Source organism: Zingiber officinale, chromosome 11A, assembly GCF_018446385.1.
Source record: "Zingiber officinale cultivar Zhangliang chromosome 11A, Zo_v1.1, whole genome shotgun sequence".
NCBI lineage: Eukaryota > Viridiplantae > Streptophyta > Magnoliopsida > Zingiberales > Zingiberaceae > Zingiber > Zingiber officinale.
This window is the reverse complement of record NC_056006.1, coordinates 25,331,433-25,350,623: the sequence shown is the minus strand read 5'-3', so window position 1 is coordinate 25,350,623 and position 19,191 is coordinate 25,331,433. Positions and strand designations below refer to the sequence as shown.

The following is a 19,191-nucleotide window of genomic DNA, read 5'->3' as shown; positions in this document are numbered from 1 at the left end:
GTTGCATGTTTTATTTTTGAATTTTTGGTAAAGGAAAAAGTGCTCGTGTATGTATTCGATTTTGGACGTGTCAGTTGTTTGTTCGCCCGGATGGCGGGGCTCTCGGAGTCGCGGTAGATGATGATTTCAGTTTGGGTTCGATTCGATATTTGATTGGTTTATTATTTTTGTTCTTGTTTTCGATTTTTGTGGTCGGGTGTAGGGAAGCGGCGGAGAAGTCGTTCGTGCTGATCGATCTAATGCATTATAAATAGGGTGCGATCATACCACACTAATGCCGGATCCTACTGGATCACTAGGATGGGTGACCCCACAGGAAGTCCTCGTGTTGCTTTTATTTTTTCTAAATTTTTGGTAGAGGAAAAGTGCTACGTGTATGTATTGTTCATTCGATGTTTTTCATGGTCAGTTGTCTTGGAGTATTCGATTCGCCTTGATGGGGTTTGTTTGATTATGAGTTCGGGTTTGATTTCGATTCGATTCGATTCGATTTTGGTTGGTTTATTATTTTTGTTCTTGTTTCGATTTTGGTGGGTTGATTCGTGAAGGAAGCGTGACGATGGTTCGCCGCTAATGCATTATAAATAAGTCTTGAAGAGAGGATGGGCGATCATACGGCACTAATGCCGGATCCCATCGAACTGAAGTTAAGCGTGCTTGGGCGAGATCTAGGATGGGTGACCCCCAGGAAGTCCTCGTGTTGCACCTATTTTTCATGTTTTATTTTTCTAAATTTTTGGTAGAGGAAAAGTGCTCGTGTATGTATTATCGAGTCGATCTGTTTTTTTGTGGTATCGGTTGTTTGTTCATTCGGGGCAGTAGGGTGCAGGGTTTGATTCGATTCGATTTCGGAGTTTATTATCTTGTTTTCCGATTTTGGTGGTTGATTTGTAGGAAGCGGAGGCTGGTTATGTGACGTCGTTCGGTAATGCATTTTATTATTTTTATTTCTTGTTTGATTTTTGTGTTGATTTTTTTTTGGCGGAGAGAAAATTTAAGCGCGATGTAGTATCGCCGGAGCGTAGAATTTTTTGGGTCCATGGGTGTCAATTATGTTCATGCATTACTAATGAGTGATCGAGGAGTTAAAGCGAGGGTCGAGCCCGAGGATGGTGACCCCACAGGGTAGTCCTCGTTTTTTTCTATTTCATTATGTTCTATTTTTCTAAATGGGTTTTTGGGCAAGTAGAGGAAAAAGTGCTACTGTGTGTTTTCTATCGGTCGATCTTGTTTTTTTATATTATCGGACTGTTGTTCATTCGCCCGGAGCGATATTGAGGCCCTTTCGGAGGAGTGGCGGTAGTGCTTACTTGATTCGGTTTGGGTTCGATTTCGATTCGATTTGATGATTCAGTTGGTTTATTATTTTGTTCTTGTTTCGATTTTTTGGGTTGATTTAGCAGGAAAGCGTGAGGAGAGAAATTGGTTGTGACGGATTCGCCGCTAATGCATTATAAATAGGGAGTCGCGGAAGAGAGGATGGGTGCGATCATACCGGCACTAATGCGGATCATCAGGAACTCCGAAGTTAGCGTGCTTAGGCGAGGGCAGATGCTAGGATGGGTGACCCCACAGGAAGTCCTCGTGTTGCACCTATTTTTCATGTTTTATTTTTCTAAATTTTTGGTAGAGGAGTATGTGTTGTATTAATATGATTTGGTTGGTCGATTGTCGGTGTTTGTATCATTATAAATAGGAAGAGTGAGGATGGGTGGCGAGCTCTGCACCAATTTTAAGCGTGCTCGTGATTCGTTTATTTCGATTCGGTTGGTTCGATTGTTTTTTTTTGTAATTTGATTTCGGAGGAAGCGGTTAGGCGGTTGGTGCATTAGTTAATTCATTTATTAATAGGGTGCGGTATGGAGTGCGATCATACCGGCACTAATGGGCGGTCTTGGTTTCGATTTCATGATTTGATATGGGTTCGAGGGATTTTTGATTTGATTCGGTTTTTCGATTATTTTTGGTTGGTTTTTATTTTGTTCTTGTTTTGGATTTTTAGAGCGGCGGAGGGCTGGTTATGCGACGGTCGTTCATGGTAATGCATTATTAGAGTCTGCGGAAGAGAGGATGGTGCGATACACTAATTAGGAAGGCGTGGGCGGATATAGGATGGTGACCCCTGAAATGTTTATTTTTCATGTTTTATTTTCTCGTGCTGTGTATATATTGTCGGTCGATCTGTTTTCTTTCGGTGTGGAGGGTGCTGCAGTTCTGGGGGTTTGAGATTCGTTCGATTGTGATTCGTAGGAGCAGGCGGATAATCGTTAGATGGAGTGAGGAGATGGGTGCGATCATACCGCACTAATGCGGATCCCATCGAACTCGAAGTTAAGCGTGCTTGGGCGAGGCGATCTAGGATGGGTGACCCCACAGGAAGTCCTCGTGTTGCACCTATTTTTCATGTTTTATTTTTCTAAATTTTTGGTAGAGGAAAAAGTGCTCGTGTATGTATCGGTCGATCTGTTTTTTTTGTGAAGTGTCGGATTTTTGTTCATTCGCCGGGAGTGATAAGAGGGCTCCTTTCGGATCATGGTAGGGTGCTACTTGATTCGGTTTGGGTTCGATTCGATTTCGATTCGATTCGATTTGGTTGGTTTATTATTTTGTTCTTGTTTTCGATTTTGTGGTGGTTGATTTGTAGGAAGCGGCGGAGAGGCTGGTTATGCGGCGTAGCCGTCTAATGCATTATAAATAGAGTGCGGAAGAGAGGATGGGTGCGATCATACCGGCACTAATGCCGGATCCCATCGAACTCGAAGTTAAGCGTGCTTGGGCGAGTACTAGGATGGGTGACCCACAGGGAAGTCCTCGTGTTGCACCTATTTTTCATGTTTTATTTTTCTAAATTTTTGGTAGAGAAAAGTGCTCGTGTATGTATTATCGGTCGATCTGTTTTTTAGCGGTGTTGTTCATTCGCCGGAGATGTGAGGGCTGGTCTGTGATTTGGGTTTGGGTTTGGATTCGATTTCGATTTGGTTGGTTTTATTATTTTGGTTGTTGGTGGTTGATTTGGCGGGAAGCGGCGGAAGGAGAGCTGGTTATTGTGACGGTCGTTCGCCGCTAATGCATTATAAATAGAGTGCGGAAGAGAGGAGTGCGATCATACCGGCACTAATGCCGGATCCATCGAACTCCGAAGTTAAGCGTGCTTGGGCGACTAGGATGGGTGACCCCACAGGAAGTCCTCGTGTTGCACCTATTTTTCATGTTTATTTTTCTAAATTTTTGGTAGAGGAAAAAGTTGGTTTTATTATTTTGTTCTTGTTGTTTTCGATTTTAGGTTCGTCGTTTGATTCGGGATTTGGTTGATTTATAATTCAGCGTTCAGTCGTTCTAATGCATTATAAATAGGAGTGCGGAAGAGAGGATGGGTGCGATCATACGGCACTAATGCCGGATCCATCGAACTCCAAGTTAAGCGTGCTTGGGCGAGGCGATCTTAGGATGGGTGACCCACAGGATCCTCGTGTTGCACCTATTTTTTCATGTTTTATTTTTCTAAATTTTTTTGGTAGAGGAAAAAGTGCTCGTGTATGTATTATCGGTCGATCTGTTTTTGGTATCTTGTTTGTTCATTCGCCGGCGAGGGCTTTCGGAGTCGTGTATGTGTGTTTGATTTGGGTTTCGATTTCGATTTCGATTTCGATTTCGATTTCGGTTGGTTTTATTATTTTTGTTCTTGTTTTCGATTTTTCTGGTCGGGTTGATTTCGCCGGGGGAAAAGCGGCGGAGAGGGCTGGTTCGCGCGACGGTCGTTCGCCGCTAATGCATTATAAATAGGGAGTGCGCGGAAGAGAGGATGGGTGCGATCATACCAGCACTAATGCACCGGATCCCATCAGAACTCCGAAGTTAAGCGTGCTTGGGCGAGAGCAGTACTAGGATGGGTGACCACCTGGGAAGTCCTCGTGTTGCACCTATTTTTGTTATTTTAGTATTATCATTTTTGCTATTTTTGGTTGAGGAAAAACGTGTATGTATTATCGTCGTCTGTTTTTCGTGGGTTGTTTGTTCATTCGCCCCGGAAGGCGGTGGCGGGGACTGCTCGGAGGAGTCGCGGCCGGGTGCTTACTTGATTTCGGTTTGGGTTTCGATTTCGATTTCGATTTCGGTTGGTTTTATTATTTTTGTTCTTGTTTTCGATTTTTCTGGTCGGGTTGATTTCGCCGGGGGAAAAGCGGCGGAGAGGGCTGGTTCGCGCGACGGTCGTTCGCCGCTAATGCATTATAAATAGGGAGTGCGCGGAAGAGAGGATGGGTGCGATCATACCAGCACTAATGCACCGGATCCCATCAGAACTCCGAAGTTAAGCGTGCTTGGGCGAGAGCAGTACTAGGATGGGTGACCCCCTGGGAAGTCCTCGTGTTGCACCTATTTTTTCATGTTTTATTTTTTCTAAATTTTTTGGTAGAGGAAAAAGTGCTCGTGTATGTATTATCGGTCGATCTGTTTTTTTTCGCGGGGGGTATCGGACTGTTTGTTCATTAATGATGTGGGGCTGCCGGAGGTCATGGTAGGGTGCTTCTTGATTCGGTTTGGGTTTGATTTGATTCGATTCGGTTGATTTTGTTCTTGTTTCGATTTCGATGTTGATGGTTGGTAAATTGCGGAAGAGGATGGATCATACCAAATGCGATATCCCATTAGTTAAGCGTGCTTCTCACTGTCCTCGTGTTGCATTTTCATGTTTTATTTTTCTAAATTTTTGTAGAGGAAAAGTGCTCGTGTGTATTATCGTGATCTGTTGTATCGGTTGTTGTATTGCGTGGGGCGCTCACGGAGTCTAAGATTTCGGTTTGTGATTTCGATTCGATTTGAGTCGGTTGGTTTTTTATTTTTGTTCTTGTTTTCGATTTTGTGGTGAGAGATTCAGTGGATTCGTGCTAATGCATTATAAATAGGAGTGCGGAAGAGAGGATGGGTGCGATCATACCGGACTAATGCACGGATCCCATCGAACTCGAAGTTAAGCGTGCTTGGGCGAGGCGATACTAGGATGGGTGACCCCACAGGAAGTCCTCGTGTTGCACCTATTTTTCATGTTTTTTTTTCTAAATTTTTTGGTAGAGGAAAAAGTGCTCGTGTATGTATTATCGGTCGTCTCTGTTTTTGGGTTTGGTTGTTGTTCATATTGGAAGGGCGGTGTGAGGTTGGGTTTCGATTTGATTCGATTTGATTTCTTGGGTTTTATTATTTGTTCTTGTTTTCGATTTTGTGGTGGGTTGATTTCACGGCGAGGGGAGCTGGTTGTGGGTCGTTCGCAGCTAATGCATTATAAATAGGAGTGCGCGGAAGAGAGGATGGGTGCGATCATACCGGCACTAATGCCGGATCCCATCGAACTCGAAGTTAAGCGTGCTTGGGCGAGGGCGATACTAGGATGGGTGACCCCATGGGAAGTCCTCGTGTTGCTTTTCATGTTTAATTGGTTAGTGAGCTTGTATATTATCAGTTTGTTTGTTCATTTTGATGTAGGAGGAGGAGTCGCGGTGGGTGCTATGATTCGGTTTGGGTTTCGATTCGATTCGATTCAGTTGTTTTATTATTTTTGTTCTTGTTTTGATTTTTTTACGGTGGGGATTCGTAGCTAGTTGTGACAGTGCGTTATGTAATGCATTATAAATAGAAGTGCGGAAGAGAGGATGGGTGCGATCATACCAGCGGATCCATCGAACTCGAGTTAAGCGTGCTTGGCGAGCGATGCTAGGATGGGTGACCCCACAGGAAGTCCTCGTTGCATTTCATGTTTTTCTAAATTTTTGGTAGAGAAAAAGCTCGTGTATGTATTATCGGTCGATCTGTTTTTCGTATCGGATTTGTTCATTATTGGGAAAGGTAATTTCAGTTGATTCGATGATTCGATTCGATTCGATGAGTTGGTTTTATTATTTTGTTCTTGTTTTCGATTTTGTGGTGGGTTGATTTGGTAGGAAAGCGGTGAGAGAGGGCGGTTATGACGGTGGATTGCTAATGCATTATAAATAGGGAGTGCGCGGAAGAGAGGATGGGTGCGATCATACCAGCACTAATGCACCGGATCCCATCAGAACTCCGAAGTTAAGCGTGCTTGGGCGAGAGCAGTACTAGGATGGGTGACCCCCTGGGAAGTCCTCGTGTTGCACCTATTTTTTCATGTTTTATTTTTTCTAAATTTTTTGGTAGAGGAAAAAGTGCTCGTGTATGTATTATCGGTCGATCTGTTTTTTTTCGCGGGGGGTATCGGACTGTTTGTTCATTCGCCCCGGAAGGCGGTGGCGGGGACTGCTCGGAGGAGTCGCGGCCGGGTGCTTACTTGATTTCGGTTTGGGTTTCGATTTCGATTTCGATTTCGATTTCGATTTCGGTTGGTTTTATTATTTTTGTTCTTGTTTTCGATTTTTGTGGTCGGGTTGATTTCGCCGGGGGAAAAGCGGCGGAGAGGGCTGGTTCGCGCGACGGTCGTTCGCCGCTAATGCATTATAAATAGGGAGTGCGCGGAAGAGAGGATGGGTGCGATCATACCAGCACTAATGCACCGGATCCCATCAGAACTCCGAAGTTAAGCGTGCTTGGGCGAGAGCAGTACTAGGATGGGTGACCCCCTGGGAAGTCCTCGTGTTGCACCTATTTTTTCATGTTTTATTTTTTCTAAATTTTTTGGTAGAGGAAAAAGTGCTCGTGTATGTATTATCGGTCGATCTGTTTTTTTTCGCGGGGGGTATCGGACTGTTTGTTCATTCGCCCCGGAAGGCGGTGGCGGGGACTGCTCGGAGGAGTCGCGGCCGGGTGCTTACTTGATTTCGGTTTGGGTTTCGATTTCGATTTCGATTTCGATTTCGATTTCGGTTGGTTTTATTATTTTTGTTCTTGTTTTCGATTTTTGTGGTCGGGTTGATTTCGCCGGGGGAAAAGCGGCGGAGAGGGCTGGTTCGCGCGACGGTCGTTCGCCGCTAATGCATTATAAATAGGGAGTGCGCGGAAGAGAGGATGGGTGCGATCATACCAGCACTAATGCACCGGATCCCATCAGAACTCCGAAGTTAAGCGTGCTTGGGCGAGAGCAGTACTAGGATGGGTGACCCCCTGGGAAGTCCTCGTGTTGCACCTATTTTTTCATGTTTTATTTTTTCTAAATTTTTTGGTAGAGGAAAAAGTGCTCGTGTATGTATTATCGGTCGATCTGTTTTTTTTCGCGGGGGGTATCGGACTGTTTGTTCATTCGCCCCGGAAGGCGGTGGCGGGGACTGCTCGGAGGAGTCGCGGCCGGGTGCTTACTTGATTTCGGTTTGGGTTTCGATTTCGATTTCGATTTCGATTTCGATTTCGGTTGGTTTTATTATTTTTGTTCTTGTTTTCGATTTTTGTGGTCGGTTTGATTTCGCCGGGGGAAAAGCTGCGGAGAGGGCTGGTTCGCGCGACGGTCGTTCGCCGCTAATGCATTATAAATAGGGAGTGCGCGGAAGAGAGGATGGGTGCGATCATACCAGCAGTAATGCACCGGATCCCATCAGAACCCCGAAGTTAAGCGTGCTTGGGCGAGAGCAGTACTAGGATGGGTGACCCCCTGGGAAGTCCTCGTGTTGCACCTATTTTTTCATGTTTTATTTTTCTAAATTTTTTGGTAGAGGAAAAAGTGCTCGTGTATGTATTATCGGTCGATCTATTTTTTTTCGCGGGGGGTATCGGACTGTTTGTTCATTCGCCCCGGAAGGCGGTGGCGGGGACTGCTCGGAGGAGTCGCGGCCGGGTGCTTACTTGATTTCGGTTTGGGTTTCGATTTCGATTTCGATTTCGATTTCGATTTCGGTTGGTTTTATTATTTTTGTTCTTGTTTTCGATTTTTCTGGTCGGGTTGATTTCGCCGGGGGAAAAGCGGCGGAGAGGGCTGGTTCGCGCGACGGTCGTTCGCCGCTAATGCATTATAAATAGGGAGTGCGCGGAAGAGAGGATGGGTGCGATCATACCAGCACTAATGCACCGGATCCCATCAGAACTCCGAAGTTAAGCGTGCTTGGGCGAGAGCAGTACTAGGATGGGTGACCCCCTGGGAAGTCCTCGTGTTGCACCTATTTTTTCATGTTTTATTTTTTCTAAATTTTTTGGTAGAGGAAAAAGTGCTCGTGTATGTATTATCGGTCGATCTGTTTTTTTTCGCGGGGGGTATCGGACTGTTTGTTCATTCGCCCCGGAAGGCGGTGGCGGGGACTGCTCGGAGGAGTCGCGGCCGGGTGCTTACTTGATTTCGGTTTGGGTTTCGATTTCGATTTCGATTTCGGTTGGTTTTATTATTTTTGTTCTTGTTTTCGATTTTTGTGGTCGGGTTGATTTCGCCGGGGGAAAAGCGGCGGAGAGGGCTGGTTCGCGCGACGGTCGTTCGCCGCTAATGCATTATAAATAGGGAGTGCGCGGAAGAGAGGATGGGTGCGATCATACCAGCACTAATGCACCGCGTGCTTGGGCGAGAGCAGTACTAGGATGGGTGACCCCCTGGGAAGTCCTCGTGTTGCACCTATTTTTTCATGTTTTATTTTTTCTAAATTTTTTGGTAGAGGAAAAAGTGCTCGTGTATGTATTATCGGTCGATCTGTTTTTTTTCGCGGGGGGTATCGGACTGTTTGTTCATTCGCCCCGGAAGGCGGTGGCGGGGACTGCTCGGAGGAGTCGCGGCCGGGTGCTTACTTGATTTCGGTTTGGGTTTCGATTTCGATTTCGATTTCGATTTCGATTTCGGTTGGTTTTATTATTTTTGTTCTTGTTTTCGATTTTTGTGGTCGGGTTGATTTCGCCGGGGGAAAAGCGGCGGAGAGGGCTGGTTCGCGCGACGGTCGTTCGCCGCTAATGCATTATAAATAGGGAGTGCGCGGAAGAGAGGATGGGTGCGATCATACCAGCACTAATGCACCGGATCCCATCAGAACTCCGAAGTTAAGCGTGCTTGGGCGAGAGCAGTACTAGGATGGGTGACCCCCTGGGAAGTCCTCGTGTTGCACCTATTTTTTCATGTTTTATTTTTTCTAAATTTTTTGGTAGAGGAAAAAGTGCTCGTGTATGTATTATCGGTCGATCTGTTTTTTTTCGCGGGGGGTATCGGACTGTTTGTTCATTCGCCCCGGAAGGCGGTGGCGGGGACTGCTCGGAGGAGTCGCGGCCGGGTGCTTACTTGATTTCGGTTTGGGTTTCGATTTCGATTTCGATTTCGATCTCGGTTGGTTTTATTATTTTTGTTCTTGTTTTCGATTTTTCTGGTCGGGTTGATTTCGCCGGGGGAAAAGCGGCGGAGAGGGCTGGTTCGCGCGACGGTCGTTCGCCGCTAATGCATTATAAATAGGGAGTGCGCGGAAGAGAGGATGGGTGCGATCATACCAGCACTAATGCACCGGATCCCATCAGAACTCCGAAGTTAAGCGTGCTTGGGCGAGAGCAGTACTAGGATGGGTGACCCCCTGGGAAGTCCTCGTGTTGCACCTATTTTTTCATGTTTTATTTTTTCTAAATTTTTTGGTAGAGGAAAAAGTGCTCGTGTATGTATTATCGGTCGATCTGTTTTTTTTCGCGGGGGGTATCGGACTGTTTGTTCATTCGCCCCGGAAGGCGGTGGCGGGGACTGCTCGGAGGAGTCGCGGCCGGGTGCTTACTTGATTTCGGTTTGGGTTTCGATTTCGATTTCGATTTCGATTTCGATTTCGGTTGGTTTTATTATTTTTGTTCTTGTTTTCGATTTTTGTGGTCGGGTTGATTTCGCCGGGGGAAAAGCGGCGGAGAGGGCTGGTTCGCGCGACGGTCGTTCGCTGAAGAGAGGATGGGTGCGATCATACCAGCACTAATGCACCGGATCCCATCAGAACTCCGAAGTTAAGCGTGCTTGGGCGAGAGCAGTACTAGGATGGGTGACCCCCTGGGAAGTCCTCGTGTTGCACCTATTTTTTCATGTTTTATTTTTTCTAAATTTTTTGGTAGAGGAAAAAGTGCTCGTGTATGTATTATCGGTCGATCTGTTTTTTTTCGCGGGGGGTATCGGACTGTTTGTTCATTCGCCCCGGAAGGCGGTGGCGGGGACTGCTCGGAGGAGTCGCGGCCGGGTGCTTACTTGATTTCGGTTTGGGTTTCGATTTCGATTTCGATTTCGATTTCGATCTCGGTTGGTTTTATTATTTTTGTTCTTGTTTTCGATTTTTCTGGTCGGGTTGATTTCGCCGGGGGAAAAGCGGCGGAGAGGGCTGGTTCGCGCGACGGTCGTTCGCCGCTAATGCATTATAAATAGGGAGTGCGCGGAAGAGAGGATGGGTGCGATCATACCAGCACTAATGCACCGGATCCCATCAGAACTCCGAAGTTAAGCGTGCTTGGGCGAGAGCAGTACTAGGATGGGTGACCCCCTGGGAAGTCCTCGTGTTGCACCTATTTTTTCATGTTTTATTTTTTCTAAATTTTTTGGTAGAGGAAAAAGTGCTCGTGTATGTATTATCGGTCGATCTGTTTTTTTTCGCGGGGGGTATCGGACTGTTTGTTCATTCGCCCCGGAAGGCGGTGGCGGGGACTGCTCGGAGGAGTCGCGGCCGGGTGCTTACTTGATTTCGGTTTGGGTTTCGATTTCGATTTCGATTTCGATCTCGGTTGGTTTTATTATTTTTGTTCTTGTTTTCGATTTTTCTGGTCGGGTTGATTTCGCCGGGGGAAAAGCGGCGGAGAGGGCTGGTTCGCGCGACGGTCGTTCGCCGCTAATGCATTATAAATAGGGAGTGCGCGGAAGAGAGGATGGGTGCGATCATACCAGCACTAATGCACCGGATCCCATCAGAACTCCGAAGTTAAGCGTGCTTGGGCGAGAGCAGTACTAGGATGGGTGACCCCCTGGGAAGTCCTCGTGTTGCACCTATTTTTTCATGTTTTATTTTTTCTAAATTTTTTGGTAGAGGAAAAAGTGCTCGTGTATGTATTATCGGTCGATCTGTTTTTTTTCGCGGGGGGTATCGGACTGTGGAGGAGTCGCGGCCGGGTGCTTACTTGATTTCGGTTTGGGTTTCGATTTCGATTTCGATTTCGATTTCGGTTGGTTTTATTATTTTTGTTCTTGTTTTCGATTTTTGTGGTCGGGTTGATTTCGCCGGGGGAAAAGCGGCGGAGAGGGCTGGTTCGCGCGACGGTCGTTCGCCGCTAATGCATTATAAATAGGGAGTGCGCGGAAGAGAGGATGGGTGCGATCATACCAGCACTAATGCACCGGATCCCATCAGAACTCCGAAGTTAAGCGTGCTTGGGCGAGAGCAGTACTAGGATGGGTGACCCCCTGGGAAGTCCTCGTGTTGCACCTATTTTTTCATGTTTTATTTTTTCTAAATTTTTTGGTAGAGGAAAAAGTGCTCGTGTATGTATTATCGGTCGATCTGTTTTTTTTTCGCGGGGGGTATCGGACTGTTTGTTCATTCGCCCCGGAAGGCGGTGGCGGGGACTGCTCGGAGGAGTCGCGGCCGGGTGCTTACTTGATTTCGGTTTGGGTTTCGATTTCGATTTCGATTTCGATTTCGATTTCGGTTGGTTTTATTATTTTTGTTCTTGTTTTCGATTTTTGTGGTCGGGTTGATTTCGCCGGGGGAAAAGCGGCGGAGAGGGCTGGTTCGCGCGACGGTCGTTCGCCGCTAATGCATTATAAATAGGGAGTGTGCGGATGGGATGATTGGTGCAATCATACCAGCTCTATTGCACCTGATCTCATCAAAACTCCGAAGTTAAGCGTGCATGGACGAGAGCAGTACTAGGATGGGTGACCCCTTGGGAAGTCCTTGTGTTGCACCTATTTTTTATTTTTTTTTTATTTTTTGGTAAAAGAAAAGTGCTCGTGTATGTATTATCGGTCGATCTGTTTTTCGCGGGAGGTATCGGACTGTTTGTTCATTCGCCGGAAGGCGATGTGAGGGGCCCTTTCGGGAGTGATAGGTGCTTATGATTCGGTTTGGGTTCGATTTCGATTCGATTTGATTTCGGTTGGTTTATTATTTTTGTTCTTGTTTCGATTTTGTGGTGGGTTGATTTCGGCAGAGGCGGCGAGAGGGCTGGTTCGTGACGATGGTTCGCCGCTAATGCATTATAAATAGGAGTGCGGCGGAAGAGGATGGGTGCGATCATACCGCACTAATGCCGGATCCCATCGAACTCGAGTTAAGCGTGCTTGGGCGAAGCGATCTAGGATGGGTGACCCCACAGGAAGTCCTCGTGTTGCACCTATTTTTCATGTTTTATTTTTCTAAATTTTTGGTAGAGGAAAAGTGCTCGTGTTATCGGTCGATCTGTTTTTTTTCGCGGGGGGTATCGGACTGTTTGTTCATTCGCCCCGGAAGGCGGTGGCGGGGACTGCTCGGAGGAGTCGCGGCCGGGTGCTTACTTGATTTCGGTTTGGGTTTCGATTTCGATTTCGATTTCGGTTGGTTTTATTATTTTTGTTCTTGTTTTCGATTTTTGTGGTCGGGTTGATTTCGCCGGGGGAAAAGCGGCGGAGAGGGCTGGTTCGCGCGACGGTCGTTCGCCGCTAATGCATTATAAATAGGGAGTGCGCGGAAGAGAGGATGGGTGCGATCATACCAGCACTAATGCACCGGATCCCATCAGAACTCCGAAGTTAAGCGTGCTTGGGCGAGAGCAGTACTAGGATGGGTGACCCCCTGGGAAGTCCTCGTGTTGCACCTATTTTTTCATGTTTTATTTTTTCTAAATTTTTTGGTAGAGGAAAAAGTGCTCGTGTATGTATTATCGGTCGATCTGTTTTTTTTCGCGGGGGGTATCGGACTGTTTGTTCATTCGCCCCGGAAGGCGGTGGCGGGGACTGCTCGGAGGAGTCGCGGCCGGGTGCTTACTTGATTTCGGTTTGGGTTTCGATTTCGATTTCGATTTCGATTTCGATTTCGGTTGGTTTTATTATTTTTGTTCTTGTTTTCGATTTTTCTGGTCGGGTTGATTTCGCCGGGGGAAAAGCGGCGGAGAGGGCTGGTTCGCGCGACGGTCGTTCGCCGCTAATGCATTATAAATAGGGAGTGCGCGGAAGAGAGGATGGGTGCGATCATACCAGCACTAATGCACCGGATCCCATCAGAACTCCGAAGTTAAGCGTGCTTGGGCGAGAGCAGTACTAGGATGGGTGACCCCCTGGGAAGTCCTCGTGTTGCACCTATTTTTTCATGTTTTATTTTTTCTAAATTTTTTGGTAGAGGAAAAAGTGCTCGTGTATGTATTATCGGTCGATATGTTTTTTTTCGCGGGGGGTATCGGACTGTTTGTTCATTCGCCCCGGAAGGCGGTGGCGGGGACTGCTCGGAGGAGTCGCGGCCGGGTGCTTACTTGATTTCGGTTTGGGTTTCGATTTCGATTTCGATTTCGATTTCGATTTCGGTTGGTTTTATTATTTTTGTTCTTGTTTTCGATTTTTGTGGTCGGGTTGATTTCGCCGGGGGAAAAGCGGCGGAGAGGGCTGGTTCGCGCGACGGTCGTTCGCCGCTAATGCATTATAAATAGGGAGTGCGCGGAAGAGAGGATGGGTGCGATCATACCAGCACTAATGCACCGGATCCCATCAGAACTCCGAAGTTAAGCGTGCTTGGGCGAGAGCAGTACTAGGATGGGTGACCCCCTGGGAAGTCCTCGTGTTGCACCTATTTTTTCATGTTTTATTTTTTCTAAATTTTTTGGTAGAGGAAAAAGTGCTCGTGTATGTATTATCGGTCGATCTGTTTTTTTTCGCGGGGGGTATCGGACTGTTTGTTCATTCGCCCCGGAAGGCGGTGGCGGGGACTGCTCGGAGGAGTCGCGGCCGGGTGCTTACTTGATTTCGGTTTGGGTTTCGATTTCGATTTCGATTTCGATTTCGGTTGGTTTTATTATTTTTGTTCTTGTTTTCGATTTTTGTGGTCGGGTTGATTTCGCCTGGGGAAAAGCGGCGGAGGGCTGGTTTGCGCGATGGCCGTTCACGGTATAAATAGGGAGTCTGTGAAAGGGAGGCTGAGTGTGATCATACCAGCACTAATGCACCGGATCCTATCAGAACTCCGAAGTAAAGCGTGCTTGGGCGAGAGCAGTACTAGGATGGGTGACCCCCTGGGAAGTTCTCGTGTTGCACCTATTTTTTGATTTTTTTTAAAAATTTTTTGGTAAAAGAAAAGTGCTCGTGTATGTATTATCGGTCGATCTGTTTTTCGCGGGAGGTATCAGACTGTTTGTTCATTCGTTTTTTTTTTCTTTCCCCGGAAGGCGGTGGCGGCGACTGCTCGGAGGAGTCGCGGCCGGGTGCTTACTTGATTTTGATTTTGATTTTGATTTCGATTGGTTTTTATTATTTTTGTTCTTATTTTCGATTTTTGTGGTCGGGTTGATTTCGGCGGGGGAAAAGCGACGGAGGGCTGGTTCGCGCGACGACCATTCGCGGTATAAATAGGGAGTGTGCGGAAGAAAGGATGGGTGCGATCATACCAGCACTAATGCACCGGATCCCATCAGAACTCCGAAGTTAAGCGTGCTTGGGCGAGAGCAGTACTAGGATGGGTGACCCCCTGGGAAGTCCTCGTGTTGCACCTATTTTTTTTTAAAGATTTTTTTGGCAAAAAAGAAAAGTGCTCGTGTATGTGTATTATCGGTCGATCTGTTTTTTCGCGGGAGGTATCGGACTGTTTGTTCATTCGTTTTTTTTTGTTCTCTCCCCGGAAGGCGGTGGCGGCGACTGCTCGGAGGAGTCGCGGGCGGGTGCTTACTTGATTTTGATTTCGATTGGTTTTTATTATTTTTGTTTTGTTTTCGATTTTTGTGGTCGGGTTGATTTCGCCGGGGGAAAAGCGGCGGGGGGCTAGGTTCGCGGTATAAATAGGGAGTGCGCGGAAGAGAGGATGGGTGCGATCATACCAGCACTAATGCACCGGATCCCATCAGAACTCCGAAGTTAAGCGTGCTTGGGCGAGAGCAGTACTAGGATGGGTGACCCCCTGGGAAGTCCTCGTGTTGCACCTATTTTTTCGATTTTTTTTAAAAGATTTTTTGGCAAAAGAAAAGTGCTCGTGTATGTGTATTATCGGTCGATCTGTTTTTTCGCGGGAGGTATCGGACTGTTTGTTCATTCGTTTTTTTGTTCTCTCCCCGGAAGGCGGTGGCGGCGACTGCTCGGAGGAGTCGCGGCCGGGTGCTTACTTGATTTGGATCTTGATTTTTTGGATTTCGATTGGTTTTTATTACTTTTGTTCTTGTTTTCGATTTTTGTGGTCGGGTTGATTTCGCCGGGGGAAAAGCGACGGGGGGCTAGGTTCGCGGTATAAATAGGGAGTGCGCGGAAGAGATGATGGTTGCGATCATACCAGCACTAATGCACCGGATCCCATCAGAACTCCGAAGTTAAGCGTGCTTGGGCGAGAGCAGTACTAGGATGGGTGACCCCCTGGGAAGTCCTCGTGTTGCACCTATTTTTTTTAAAAGATTTTTTTGGCAAAAAAGAAAAGTGCTCGTGTATGTGTATTATCGGTCGATCTGTTTTTTCGCGGGAGGTATCGGACTGTTTGTTCATTCGTTTTTTTTTGTTCTCTCCCCGGAAGGCGGTGGCGGCGACTGCTCGGAGGAGTCGCGGGCGGGTGCTTACTTGATTTGGATCTTGATTTTTTTGGATTTCGATTGGTTTTTTTATTACTTTTGTTCTTGTTTTCGATTTTTGTGGTCGGGTTGATTTCGCCGGGGGAGAAGCGGCGGGGGGCTAGGTTCGCGGTATAAATAGGGAGTGCGCGGAAGAGAGGATGGGTGCGATCATACCAGCACTAATGCACCGGATCCCATCAGAACTCCGAAGTTAAGCGTGCTTGGGCGAGAGCAGTACTAGGATGGGTGACCCCCTGGGAAGTCCTCGTGTTGCACCTATTTTTTTTTAAAGATTTTTTTGGCAAAAAAGAAAAGTGCTCGTGTATGTGTATTATCGGTCGATCTGTTTTTTCGCGGGAGGTATCGGACTGTTTGTTCATTCGTTTTTTTTTGTTCTCTCCCCGGAAGGCGGTGGCGGCGACTGCTCGGAGGAGTCGCGGGCGGGTGCTTACTTGATTTGGATCTTGATTTTTTTGGATTTCGATTGGTTTTTTTATTACTTTTGTTCTTGTTTTCGATTTTTGTGGTCGGGTTGATTTCGCCGGGGGAGAAGCGGCGGGGGGCTAGGTTCGCGGTATAAATAGGGAGTGCGCGGAAGAGAGGATGGGTGCGATCATACCAGCACTAATGCACCGGATCCCATCAGAACTCCGAAGTTAAGCGTGCTTGGGCGAGAGCAGTACTAGGATGGGTGACCCCCTGGGAGGTCCTCGTGTTGCACCTATTTTTTTTTAAAGATTTTTTTGGCAAAAAAGAAAAGTGCTCGTGTATGTGTATTATCGGTCGATCTGTTTTTTCGCGGGAGGTATCGGACTGTTTGTTCATTCGTTTTTTTTTGTTCTCTCCCCGGAAGGCGGTGGCGGCGACTGCTCGGAGGAGTCGCGGGCGGGTGCTTACTTGATTTGGATCTTGATTTTTTTGGATTTCGATTGGTTTTTTTATTACTTTTGTTCTTGTTTTCGATTTTTGTGGTCGGGTTGATTTCGCCGGGGGAGAAGCGGCGGGGGGCTAGGTTCGCGGTATAAATAGGGAGTGCGCGGAAGAGAGGATGGGTGCGATCATACCAGCACTAATGCACCGGATCCCATCAGAACTCCGAAGTTAAGCGTGCTTGGGCGAGAGCAGTACTAGGATGGGTGACCCCCTGGGAAGTCCTCGTGTTGCACCTATTTTTTTTTAAAGATTTTTTTGGCAAAAAAGAAAAGTGCTCGTGTATGTGTATTATCGGTCGATCTGTTTTTTCGCGGGAGGTATCGGACTGTTTGTTCATTCGTTTTTTTTTGTTCTCTCCCCGGAAGGCGGTGGCGGCGACTGCTCGGAGGAGTCGCGGGCGGGTGCTTACTTGATTTGGATCTTGATTTTTTTGGATTTCGATTGGTTTTTTTATTACTTTTGTTCTTGTTTTCGATTTTTGTGGTCGGGTTGATTTCGCCGGGGGAGAAGCGGCGGGGGGCTAGGTTCGCGGTATAAATAGGGAGTGCGCGGAAGAGAGGATGGGTGCGATCATACCAGCACTAATGCACCGGATCCCATCAGAACTCCGAAGTTAAGCGTGCTTGGGCGAGAGCAGTACTAGGATGGGTGACCCCCTGGGAAGTCCTCGTGTTGCACCTATTTTTTTTAAAAGATTTTTTGGCAAAAGAAAAGTGCTCGTGTATGTGTATTATCGGTCGATCTATTTTTTCGCGGGAGGTATCGGACTGTTCGTTCGTTCGTTTTTTTGTTCTCTCCCCGGAAGGCGGTGGCGGCGACTGCTCGGAGGAGTCGCGGCCGGGTGCTTACTTGATTTGGATCTTGATTTTTTGGATTTCGATTGGTTTTTATTACTTTTGTTCTTGTTTTCGATTTTTGTGGTCGGGTTGATTTCGCCGGGGGAAAAGCGGCGGGGGGCTAGGTTCGCGGTATAAATAGGGAGTGCGCGGGAGAGAGGATGGGTGCGATCATACCAGCACTAATGCACCGGATCCCATCAGAACTCCGAAGTTAAGCGTGCTTGGGCGAGAGCAGTACTAGGATGGGTGACCCCCTGGGAAGTCCTCGTGTTGCACCTATTTTTTTTTAAAATATTTTTTGGCATAAGAAAAGTGCTCGTGTATGTGTATTATCGGTCGATCTGTTTTTTCGCGGGAGGTATCGGACTGTTTGTTCATTCGTTTTTTTGTTCTCTCTCCTGAAGGCGGTGGCGGCGACTGCTCGGAGGAGTCGCGGCCGGGTGCTTACTTGATTTGGATCTTGATTTTTTGGATTTCGATTGGTTTTTATTACTTTTGTTCTTGTTTTCGATTTTTGTGGTCGGGTTGATTTCGCCGGGGGAAAAGCGGCGGGGGGCTAGGTTCGCGGTATAAATAGGGAGTGCGCGGAAGAGAGGATGGGTGCGATCATACCAGCACTAATGCACCGGATCCCATCAGAACTCCGAAGTTAAGCGTGCTTGGGCGAGAGCAGTACTAGGATGGGTGACCCCCTGGGAAGTCCTCGTGTTGCACCTATTTTTTTTTAAAGATTTTTTTGGCAAAAAAGAAAAGTGCTCGTGTATGTGTATTATCGGTCGATCTGTTTTTTCGCGGGAGGTATCGGACTGTTTGTTCATTCGTTTTTTTTTGTTCTCTCCCCGGAAGGCGGTGGCGGCGACTGCTCGGAGGAGTCGCGGGCGGGTGCTTGCTTGATTTGGGTCTTGATTTTTTCGATTTCGATTGGTTTTTATTACTTTTGTTCTTGTTTTCGAATTTTGTGGTCGGGTTGATTTCGCCGGGGGAAAAGCGGCGGGGGGCTAGGTTCGCGGTATAAATAGGGAGTGCGCGGAAGAGAGGATGGGTGCGATCATACCAGCACTAATGCACCGGATCCCTTCAGAACTCCGAAGTTAAGCGTGCTTGGGCGAGAGCAGTACTAGGATGGGTGACCCCCTGGGAAGTCCTCGTGTTGCACCTGTTTTTTTTTGAAGACTTTTTTGGTGACAGAGAATAGTGTTCGTGTATGTGTATTATCGGTCGATCCGTTTTTTCGCGGGAGGTATCGGACTGTTTGTTCATTCGTTTTTTTGTTCTCTCCCCGGAAGGCGGTGGCGGCGACTGCTCGGAGGAGTCGCGGGCGGGTGCTTGCTTGATTTGGATATTGATTTTTTGGATTTCGATTGGTTTTATTACTTTTGTTCTTGTTTTCGAATTTTGTGGTCGGGTTGATTTCGCCCGGGGAAAAGCGGCGGGGGGCTAGGTTCGCGGTATAAATAGGGAGTGCGCGGAAGCGAGGATGGGTGCGATCATACCAGCACTAATGCACCGGATCCCATCAGAACTCCGAAGTTAAGCGTGCTTGGGCGATAGCAGTACTAGGATGGGTGACCCCCTGTTGCACCTATTTTTTCATGTTTTTTTTTTAAAATTTTTTGGTAGAGGAAAAGTGCTGTATGTATTATCGGTCGATCTGTTTTTGTGGGGGTATCGATTGTTTTGTTCATTCGCCCGGAAGGCGGTGGCCCTTTCGGAGGAGTGCTATGATCTTACTTGATTTGGGTTTGATTTGATTCGATTTCGATTGGTTTTTATTATTTTGTTCTTGTTTCGATTTTGTGGTGGGTTGATTCAGGGAGAAAGCCGGTGAGGCTAGGTTCTA

The 19,191-nt window shown here is 47.2% G+C and overlaps 28 non-coding genes and 4 pseudogenes across 28 annotated transcripts; all 32 read left to right on the top strand.

Moving 5' to 3' along the window:
- Positions 1 to 2,715: 2,715 nt before the first annotated feature.
- LOC122033028 lies at positions 2,716 to 2,825 on the top strand (annotated as a pseudogene).
- Positions 2,826 to 3,804: 979 nt separating this feature from the next.
- LOC122032966 lies at positions 3,805 to 3,923 on the top strand. Its single transcript, XR_006126264.1, has one exon. It is a non-coding gene; the product is annotated as a 5S ribosomal RNA (ribosomal RNA).
- A 335-nt stretch (positions 3,924 to 4,258) lies between these two features.
- Positions 4,259 to 4,377, top strand: LOC122033243. The gene has a single exon (XR_006126479.1). It is a non-coding gene; the product is annotated as a 5S ribosomal RNA (ribosomal RNA).
- Positions 4,378 to 4,922: 545 nt separating this feature from the next.
- LOC122033029 lies at positions 4,923 to 5,036 on the top strand (annotated as a pseudogene).
- Positions 5,037 to 5,305: 269 nt separating this feature from the next.
- On the top strand, positions 5,306 to 5,420 carry LOC122033024 (annotated as a pseudogene).
- A 589-nt stretch (positions 5,421 to 6,009) lies between these two features.
- Positions 6,010 to 6,128, top strand: LOC122033242. Its single transcript, XR_006126478.1, has one exon. It is a non-coding gene; the product is annotated as a 5S ribosomal RNA (ribosomal RNA).
- A 362-nt stretch (positions 6,129 to 6,490) lies between these two features.
- Positions 6,491 to 6,609, top strand: LOC122033241. Its single transcript, XR_006126477.1, has one exon. It is a non-coding gene; the product is annotated as a 5S ribosomal RNA (ribosomal RNA).
- A 362-nt stretch (positions 6,610 to 6,971) lies between these two features.
- LOC122033240 lies at positions 6,972 to 7,090 on the top strand. The gene has a single exon (XR_006126476.1). It is a non-coding gene; the product is annotated as a 5S ribosomal RNA (ribosomal RNA).
- Positions 7,091 to 7,452: 362 nt separating this feature from the next.
- Positions 7,453 to 7,571, top strand: LOC122032991. Its single transcript, XR_006126287.1, has one exon. It is a non-coding gene; the product is annotated as a 5S ribosomal RNA (ribosomal RNA).
- Positions 7,572 to 7,932: 361 nt separating this feature from the next.
- LOC122033239 lies at positions 7,933 to 8,051 on the top strand. The gene has a single exon (XR_006126475.1). It is a non-coding gene; the product is annotated as a 5S ribosomal RNA (ribosomal RNA).
- An 805-nt stretch (positions 8,052 to 8,856) lies between these two features.
- LOC122033237 lies at positions 8,857 to 8,975 on the top strand. The gene has a single exon (XR_006126474.1). It is a non-coding gene; the product is annotated as a 5S ribosomal RNA (ribosomal RNA).
- Positions 8,976 to 9,331: 356 nt separating this feature from the next.
- LOC122033236 lies at positions 9,332 to 9,450 on the top strand. The gene has a single exon (XR_006126473.1). It is a non-coding gene; the product is annotated as a 5S ribosomal RNA (ribosomal RNA).
- A 333-nt stretch (positions 9,451 to 9,783) lies between these two features.
- LOC122033235 lies at positions 9,784 to 9,902 on the top strand. The gene has a single exon (XR_006126472.1). It is a non-coding gene; the product is annotated as a 5S ribosomal RNA (ribosomal RNA).
- Positions 9,903 to 10,264: 362 nt separating this feature from the next.
- Positions 10,265 to 10,383, top strand: LOC122033234. The gene has a single exon (XR_006126471.1). It is a non-coding gene; the product is annotated as a 5S ribosomal RNA (ribosomal RNA).
- A 356-nt stretch (positions 10,384 to 10,739) lies between these two features.
- LOC122033232 lies at positions 10,740 to 10,858 on the top strand. The gene has a single exon (XR_006126469.1). It is a non-coding gene; the product is annotated as a 5S ribosomal RNA (ribosomal RNA).
- A 317-nt stretch (positions 10,859 to 11,175) lies between these two features.
- Positions 11,176 to 11,294, top strand: LOC122033231. The gene has a single exon (XR_006126468.1). It is a non-coding gene; the product is annotated as a 5S ribosomal RNA (ribosomal RNA).
- A 363-nt stretch (positions 11,295 to 11,657) lies between these two features.
- LOC122033014 lies at positions 11,658 to 11,776 on the top strand. The gene has a single exon (XR_006126310.1). It is a non-coding gene; the product is annotated as a 5S ribosomal RNA (ribosomal RNA).
- A 768-nt stretch (positions 11,777 to 12,544) lies between these two features.
- On the top strand, positions 12,545 to 12,663 carry LOC122033230. The gene has a single exon (XR_006126467.1). It is a non-coding gene; the product is annotated as a 5S ribosomal RNA (ribosomal RNA).
- Positions 12,664 to 13,025: 362 nt separating this feature from the next.
- LOC122033229 lies at positions 13,026 to 13,144 on the top strand. The gene has a single exon (XR_006126466.1). It is a non-coding gene; the product is annotated as a 5S ribosomal RNA (ribosomal RNA).
- Positions 13,145 to 13,506: 362 nt separating this feature from the next.
- LOC122033228 lies at positions 13,507 to 13,625 on the top strand. Its single transcript, XR_006126465.1, has one exon. It is a non-coding gene; the product is annotated as a 5S ribosomal RNA (ribosomal RNA).
- A 345-nt stretch (positions 13,626 to 13,970) lies between these two features.
- LOC122032992 lies at positions 13,971 to 14,089 on the top strand. Its single transcript, XR_006126288.1, has one exon. It is a non-coding gene; the product is annotated as a 5S ribosomal RNA (ribosomal RNA).
- A 333-nt stretch (positions 14,090 to 14,422) lies between these two features.
- Positions 14,423 to 14,541, top strand: LOC122033226. The gene has a single exon (XR_006126463.1). It is a non-coding gene; the product is annotated as a 5S ribosomal RNA (ribosomal RNA).
- A 307-nt stretch (positions 14,542 to 14,848) lies between these two features.
- On the top strand, positions 14,849 to 14,967 carry LOC122033217. The gene has a single exon (XR_006126456.1). It is a non-coding gene; the product is annotated as a 5S ribosomal RNA (ribosomal RNA).
- Positions 14,968 to 15,294: 327 nt separating this feature from the next.
- On the top strand, positions 15,295 to 15,413 carry LOC122033248. The gene has a single exon (XR_006126484.1). It is a non-coding gene; the product is annotated as a 5S ribosomal RNA (ribosomal RNA).
- A 326-nt stretch (positions 15,414 to 15,739) lies between these two features.
- Positions 15,740 to 15,858, top strand: LOC122033206. The gene has a single exon (XR_006126446.1). It is a non-coding gene; the product is annotated as a 5S ribosomal RNA (ribosomal RNA).
- Positions 15,859 to 16,184: 326 nt separating this feature from the next.
- On the top strand, positions 16,185 to 16,303 carry LOC122033246. Its single transcript, XR_006126482.1, has one exon. It is a non-coding gene; the product is annotated as a 5S ribosomal RNA (ribosomal RNA).
- Positions 16,304 to 16,629: 326 nt separating this feature from the next.
- On the top strand, positions 16,630 to 16,748 carry LOC122033195. The gene has a single exon (XR_006126438.1). It is a non-coding gene; the product is annotated as a 5S ribosomal RNA (ribosomal RNA).
- A 326-nt stretch (positions 16,749 to 17,074) lies between these two features.
- On the top strand, positions 17,075 to 17,193 carry LOC122033183. The gene has a single exon (XR_006126430.1). It is a non-coding gene; the product is annotated as a 5S ribosomal RNA (ribosomal RNA).
- Positions 17,194 to 17,511: 318 nt separating this feature from the next.
- On the top strand, positions 17,512 to 17,630 carry LOC122033171. The gene has a single exon (XR_006126419.1). It is a non-coding gene; the product is annotated as a 5S ribosomal RNA (ribosomal RNA).
- Positions 17,631 to 17,949: 319 nt separating this feature from the next.
- On the top strand, positions 17,950 to 18,068 carry LOC122033159. The gene has a single exon (XR_006126408.1). It is a non-coding gene; the product is annotated as a 5S ribosomal RNA (ribosomal RNA).
- A 323-nt stretch (positions 18,069 to 18,391) lies between these two features.
- On the top strand, positions 18,392 to 18,510 carry LOC122032967. The gene has a single exon (XR_006126265.1). It is a non-coding gene; the product is annotated as a 5S ribosomal RNA (ribosomal RNA).
- Positions 18,511 to 18,830: 320 nt separating this feature from the next.
- On the top strand, positions 18,831 to 18,950 carry LOC122033023 (annotated as a pseudogene).
- Positions 18,951 to 19,191: the final 241 nt, after the last annotated feature.